Source organism: Brassica napus, chromosome A10, assembly GCF_020379485.1.
Source record: "Brassica napus cultivar Da-Ae chromosome A10, Da-Ae, whole genome shotgun sequence".
In the NCBI taxonomy this organism is placed as follows: domain Eukaryota; kingdom Viridiplantae; phylum Streptophyta; class Magnoliopsida; order Brassicales; family Brassicaceae; genus Brassica; species Brassica napus.
The window spans coordinates 5594272-5601755 of NC_063443.1; the positions used below are offsets into that span (position 1 = coordinate 5594272).

At 46.2% G+C, this 7484-nt stretch overlaps 1 non-coding gene across 1 annotated transcript; it reads left to right on the forward strand.

The window, feature by feature from the left end:
- Window positions 1–3371: 3371 nt before the first annotated feature.
- LOC125579648 lies at window positions 3372–3477 on the forward strand. Its single transcript, XR_007317708.1, has one exon. It is a non-coding gene; the product is annotated as a small nucleolar RNA R71 (small nucleolar RNA).
- The last annotated feature ends 4007 nt before the right edge of the window (window positions 3478–7484 follow it).

Here is a 7484-nt window from a genome sequence, read left to right on the forward strand (position 1 = left end):
ACCAAACACCATCTCATCGATTTCATCTTTGGTGTAGAGTTCTGGTGCCAGTCTTGTGAGTGTGAAAGAAGTGGCATGTTCTGGAAGACAGATGTGGCTCTCTTCAAAAAGAGATGCTTTTTCCAATAATTTCCTGATGTTGTCCTTTGTGACAGGTATCATCTCACCAGCTACGCCTCGTGCATGTCCACACTCATCTCTGTAGACTCCATACTCGTCCCTTTGTTCCCAAGTGAACTTTCTGGCTCCGTACATGTCAAAAGCACGGTTCCCGCATTCATAACGTCTGTCGATCGACGTCGGGTCATCTCTATCGATCGAAGTTGGTGTTACCCTGTCGATCGATGTCTCCGTTGTACCGTTGATCGATGCTTGCCCTTTTGGTTGGTGTGATAGATCTGGATTGATCTCTGTTGTGGCGACTCCTACGTGGTTGTTAAGATCTGTTTGAATGAAGTCTGGAGTGCCACGTTGCTGTGAGAATAGGTTGTCAGGTCCATTGGCTACTTGAAAGATGTCTGCTATGTCCTCTCTGGACACTTGTAAAATCCTTCCATCCATTGCACGTGCATTGCCATTTGGGTCCCTGAAAATACCAAATTCATCAGGTGTTAGAAAACCGTAATCAATGTTTGCATAATCATTCAATTTAGAAATAGAAAGATTAGGGTTTAGAGTAGTATCGATCGATGTAGATACAATTACATCGATCGATGGCAGAGTAATTTCTGTAGAACTTGTGTTCTTGAGATGATTGATCTTCATGGATTTTTCTGTTGATGTAGAAGGAAGAGTATTCATCTTTTTTGTTTGTGTGTTTTCTCTGATGTGTGTAGGTGGTTTCGGAGGTGCAAAACGATTTATATAGGTATCTATAAACCTAGTTGGGGAGGAAATATTCTCCTGCTCCTGAATTTTCGCTGCGGTGCGAATATCGAGTGATGTTCCTTTACGAATGTCAATCGATGTGAGCGGTTGTTTTGCTGGACGAGGGTGGGTATCGACTGATGTGGAGTGCACAGCGTCGAACGATGTGGGGAACGTGTTGGTGAATTTATGTGTTTCAAGTCTTTCATCCTGCAAAGACATTTCTATTGCACGTTCTTTCCAATAATCTTCATCGAATTCCTCTGTATGTTCCTCATTAGGTGAAGTAATTACAGTGTCAACTGCAAAACTTTCATGGAAACCACTGTCTGCCCAACTGCCTATGGAATAATCATCATGTCCTCTCTTGCTTGGAGGTTGGAAGGCAAAATGTTGGTAACAATGATTAGGTGAAGCGAAATGGTCAACTGGGTGCATTACGTCGAGTGACGTGTTGTTGCGGTCATCGGTCACCATTGACACATTGGAATCGATCGATGGAAAGGTTGGGGTGTCGATCGATTCCGAGTACTCTGTTTCGTACTCCGATTCATACTCTGCTCCACAATGGCATGCGCCAATGAAGCCAAGTTCTTTCCCATAATCCACAGAATTAATGACCTTTCTCTTAGGTCGGATGGGGTCGTAGTGGATGTTTGGGTCTATGAGCGTTAGACACAATTTTTTTTTTCATGTCACATACAGCTCCTACTGTAGCTAGGAAAGATCTTCCAAGCAGAAGTAAAGAGTTCCAGTTAAGCTCGATGTCTAGTACATGAAAATCTACAGGGACAAGGGCATTACCAATCTGTACCTCCAGATCTCTTATGATTCCTTCTGATCGTTTCTCTGAAAGATCCACGAAGGTGAAGGATTCCGTTGAGGGTTCGATGGTCAAACCAAGCTGGTCTGCCATGATCTTAGGGAGGATACTAACTGATGCTCCTGTGTCACACATTGAATGGGGGAAATTCAACACCCTTGACTACGCATGGTATTGCAAACTTCCCAGGATCACTCTTCTTCGTCAATGTGATCCTGTGTTTCATCTTCTCTCTGACTTGATGAAACATTCTCCTAATGTCCTCCTCAGTTACCTTTGTTTCTCTGAAGAACATCCACAACCGGTGTGTGAAGTAAGCTTCATCAAAAGGTTTTTCGATTGGGATTCTGAGGACTCTTTTAGTGAAACCATCCATCTCCTTATCGTTAGCTTCCCGCTTAAGGTTTTTAGGAATCTTCTCCTTTCTTTTCCTTAACCTTCTCCCTTCAGATTCTTGTTCTTCTTGAACTGATTCTGGTGAACTATCTAAAGGGTTGGGTTTTGGTTCGGGTGGGTTTGCTAATGGTTTAGGTGGTGGTCTGAGTACATTGATGTAATCATTATCGATTGAGGGTAACCGCACTCGGTATGTCAGAGGTGCATGTCGATCGATGGGAGGTGTGTTGTGACGATCGACGTCGAACTCACTCTGTCGATCGATGGTTGGCTCAACCGATCGATCGATTTTATCATAGAAAGGGGAGGGTGGGTGAGGATGCTTAGCTGCGAATTCTTCATGAGTTAAAATTTGAACCGCATTGCACTCAGTCGATTTGGCAGACGATGTCGATCGATGTCTAGAGTAATCCGCCATCGATCTTCATCATGGTCTGTCGATCGATGCGAGTTCATCGACATCGGTCGACACCATTGGGATCTGCCGAGACTCATGGAGCATTCGATTTCGAAATCTCCTTCCTCAAGCTTTTCATTTCTCACCACTAGCCAGAAATCATCATCTATGATGGCATTTACGTGGTGTTTCCCTTTGTCGGCTCCTGCTTCTCTAGCGAAAGCTTCTTGCCTCTTTATAGTCTCGCCCGTCTGAATTACTTGGGTTTCAAGTTTTCTCACCTGAGTCCCTAAAGTCTCGATTTTGGTGTTCAGATTGTTATAGGCGGAGTCTATTTTACCGTTGAAATCCACGGTGATTTGTTGTTGTCCCAACAGTACTCGATCAAGCATCACTTCGATCTTGCTTTCCTGAGTCTGGGGTGGTGGATTTTGGTAGTAAGAGTTCGAGTAGCTCTTGCTGTTGTTGAAGGGTTTTTGAAATTGTGAATTTTGGTTACTTCTTTGGCCATTTCCAAAGAAGTTTCTGTTTCCGCCCTGGTTTCCAAATTTCTGGAATCCGGTACCTCCGATGTAGTTCACATTTTCTTCTCCTTCCGTATCTGCTACTTCTCCTTCAGCTGAACAGACTTGCTTCCTAAGAAGCTCGTGCACCACATCTAACTTACCTCTTACTTCGTCCATCTGTTCCTTCCCGATAGAGGCCACAGACTTCTTCCGTTCAGAGTCAGTGTTTTTGGTGCTGCTACTGTTAGCAAGGTTTTCGATAAGTCTCACAGCTTCCAACAGATTCCGAGTAGTGAAGTTTCCTTCACTCGCCGTATCAAGGGCCATTTGATACTGTAAGGCGAGACCTCGGAAGAAAGTACTTAGCAGCTGCACTTCGTTAAATCCGTGGTGTGGACAGTCTCGCTGGAAGAACCTAAATCTAATCCACGCATCTTTGAAGGACTCTCCAGCCTTCTGCGAGAATGTGGAAATTTTGTTCCGAAGTTCTTCAGCGCGCGCCTCATCGAAGAAGTTTCGTAAGAAAGCATTCTTGATGTCGCTCCAGGATGTTAAAGATCCTGTGGGTTGCTGCCTAAGCCAGTGCATCGCTTCTCCATTCAGCGTGTATCTGAAGAGCTTGCACAGCAGGTAATCTTTGGGGACTCCTTCCATCCGAATAGCAGCGATTAGATCCTCGAACCGTTCCAAATGGTCCATAGGATGCTCGTGCGGTAACCCATAGTAGGGTATCTGCGACACGAGAGTGTAGTATTGAGGCTTCAGCTCGAAATTCTGCTTCTGGATCTCCGGAAGTCGAATAGCTGATATGTTGGAATAGTACTCATCTGGGCGATTGTAGTCGGCCAGTGGTTTCGATCGAGCGTCCTCATCTACAGGTTGAGCAGCTCCTGTAGCATCAGCATCAGGGATTACAGTTCCCTGAGCATCTATTTTCTGACCTGTTACATTACGCAGATGACCGGCCTGGTCATACAGGTTTCCGTTCTCGTCCTGAGTTAGAATAATAATGTTTACCATTTTTGACGACACGGTATCGATCGACGTACGCGGTGTAGTATCGATCGTTGTCGAACAATTGGGATCGATCAACGATGATGGTCTGGTGTCGGTCGACGGTTGGTTGTGCGTATCGATCGACGACGAAGTGGTTGCGTCGAGCGATGTGGAACGTTGACCTCTACGGATGGTGCGTTTCAAATGAGCAGGATCGTCTGAGAACAGTAAGTCTTTCTCCTTGTTGCTTCTGGTACCGCTGGGCATGCACCTGAAAAGACAAGAAAAAGATTATTAGAAAGGGGGTAAAGAAAAGAATAAGAATCAATAAAACTAAATCTAATGGCGATCAAAGCTGTTGGGGTCAAAAACGGTTACGACAAATTTAACATCCAAAACATCCGAGGAAGAAAGTGAGAATTTCTCCGAAGAGTACTTTTCGAAAAATAGACTCTTTCTTACGAAAAAGCTTTACGGAAGAAAGAATGGAGATGCCCGACGAAGGCTCGAAACAGGTCGCTACGTAGCGACCGAGCTCGAGCCAAAGCTTGGTCGCTACGTAGCGACCGAGCGATTGTCCCGCTCGGTCGCTACGCAGCGACCGAGCTCAGCCAAGCTCGGTCGCTACAGCCAAGCTCGGTCGCTACGTAGCGACCGAGCGCTCGTCCCGCTCGGTCGCTACGTAGCGACCGAGCACTCGTCTCACTCGGTCGCTACGTAGCAACCGGGCTTGAGCCAAAGTTCGGTCGCTGTGTAGCGATTGAACCTTTCCGAACATCGATACGACACCAGTCCATGCATTCTCGTCAAACCTTCGAATGCTATCTCCCGAAGACCGTAGCAAGCTCAGTCCATGTTTCCCGCTATTCTAATTCATCGATCAAACTTCGCGGATTAGAAACCGCGGAAAACTCGTAGTAAACGTGTCGAGTCGGAAAACGGCCCAAAGGGACCTAAAACACGATTCGAAGCCCATCCTACGATTTTCCTAACCAAAAGCCCGTAAACCACAGCATGGTTTACGCTTGGCCCACGAGGAAGGATAAATGTCAAGTTTCCGCGGATAAATACGGAAGTTTTGAAGATAATTGTGAAGATCGGGAAAAATGGAAAATCTCCATTTTATGCTATGACGGCTTAAGGGCAGAAGAGTAAAAGCGTAAACCGACCTTGGAGCTAGTATATAAGGAGTCCTAGGCGAGGAGCAGAAGAGAGAACTTTTTCAGAGCAAACTTAGCACTTAGAGCAATTTAGGCAATTTTCCGTTTTTGTTATTTCGAGCTGCGACTCAATTAGGTTTAGCCGTCTTAGGGTTGCTAGAACTAGGAATCTCGCCGACAGCTCTCGAGCCCAGGCTTATACCTTGTTGTAACGCTCATACGCAGATTCGGAATAAGATCTACTTTGCTCTCTTTTCGATTTCTTATTTTTATCGTTGTTATTCTCGTGTTCTGATTGCTTGACGTGTGGTAATTAACAGATATCCGGGTCCTCTGGGAAATTAGGGTTTTCCTAGTTTCCTTATTTAAACGGAAATCGACAGTGTGAATTTCGGTTCCCACAGTTTGGCGCTAGAAGGAGGGGGACTTACGGATCAATCTAACCCGCAAAAGCCACTCAACGATCAGGAACGATATGCGAGATTCGACGTGCGCGAACGTCATCTCATTCAAGGGGGGAGAAACGATCGATCGAGCCAAACCTCGAAACGATCTCCTTGTTATCGAGTTGACGATTCGAGATATCGACGTCGCTAGAGTACTAATCGATACCGGAAGCTCGGCCGATATCATCTTCAAAGACACTCTTGAAAAGATGGGGATCAGTCAATCCGAAATCGCGAAATACCCAAGCCCACTGCTAGGACTTTCGGGGGAAACGACCATGGCCTATGGATCGATTAGACTCGCTGTCAAAGCCGGAACCGTGACGAACATCACAGAGTTTCTAGTCGTTGACCGCCCCGCATCTTACAACGTTATCATGGGGACGCCATGGCTGAACACCATGCGCGCAATCCCATCAACCTACCATCTTTGCCTCAAGTTCCCGACCCCTAACGGAGTCGAGGTAATCTGGGGAAATCCAAGAGTTTCGCAGGTTTGTTTCGCCGCGGAACTAAAACGAAAGAGACCGATCCTCGAAATTACTCCTAAGAAAGCGGAGAAAAAGACCTCCAGCAAAGATACGCGAAGTCAGGATTCAGCGGAATTCTTCTGGCAATCTCGTATCATCGCAGCTCTAGATGAAAAACGCGAGCCAACATGTGAACCCGTGGTAACGATCTGTCTCGACGAAGCCTTCCCAGAACGCTGCGTCGAGATTGGAGCCAATCTCCACGAGCCTTTAAGGACAGAACTCATAACCTGTCTTAAAAAGAACCTTAATACTTTCGCATGGGCTGCGGAAGATATGCCAGGAATCGACATTAACATAACATGTCACGAGCTGAATATCGACCCAACATTCAAACCCGTCAAACAGAAAAGACGGAAGCTGGGACCCGAACGTGCTGCCGCAGTAAACGATGAGGTCGAAAAACTGCTTAAAGTTGGGTCGATAACGGAAGTAAGATACCCGGACTGGCTCGCCAACCCCGTAGTAGTCAAAAAGAAAAACGGGAAGTGGCGAGTTTGCGTAGATTTTACCGACCTAAACAAGGCATGTCCAAAGGATAGCTTCCCTCTACCACATATCGATCGATTGGTAGAAGCAACAGCGGGCAACGAACTCTTATCCTTCATGGATGCCTTCTCAGGTTATAATCAAATTAGGATGAATCCCGACGATCGTGAGAAGACTGCGTTCATTACCGATCGCGGAACTTATTGCTATAAGGTAATGCCCTTCGGCCTCAAAAACGCTGGAGCAACTTACCAACGACTCGTGAACCGAATGTTCTCCAAACAACTCGGAAAAACGATGGAAGTTTATATCGACGACATGCTCGTCAAATCCCTCAAAGCAAGAGATCACGTGTCACATCTCGAAGAATGCTTTGCACAACTAAACTCCCATAACATGAAGCTCAACCCGACGAAATGTAGATTCGCCGTGGCATCAGGAGAATTCCTCGGCTACTTGGTCACCAACCGCGGCATCGAAGCAAATCCAAAACAGATCAACGCACTAATCGAGATGGCTTCACCAAAGAACAAGCGGGAGGTCCAAAGACTGACCGGCAGAATCGCAGCACTTAACCGATTTATTTCACGATCAACAGATAAGTGCCTGCCCTTCTACGACGTCCTGCGAGGAAATAAAAAATTCGAATGGTCGGAAGAGTGCGAAAACGCCTTCCAACAGCTGAAGCGTTATTTAGCTACTCCTCCAGTCCTCGCAAAACCCGTGGAAGGGGAGCCTTTATTCTTGTACATCGCGGTATCGGCAACGGCCGTAAGCGGAGTCCTGATCAGGGAAGAACGCGGAGAGCAGAAACCTATTTTCTACATAAGCAAAACCTTGCTGGATGCCGAATCTAGGTATCCGTTGATGGAAA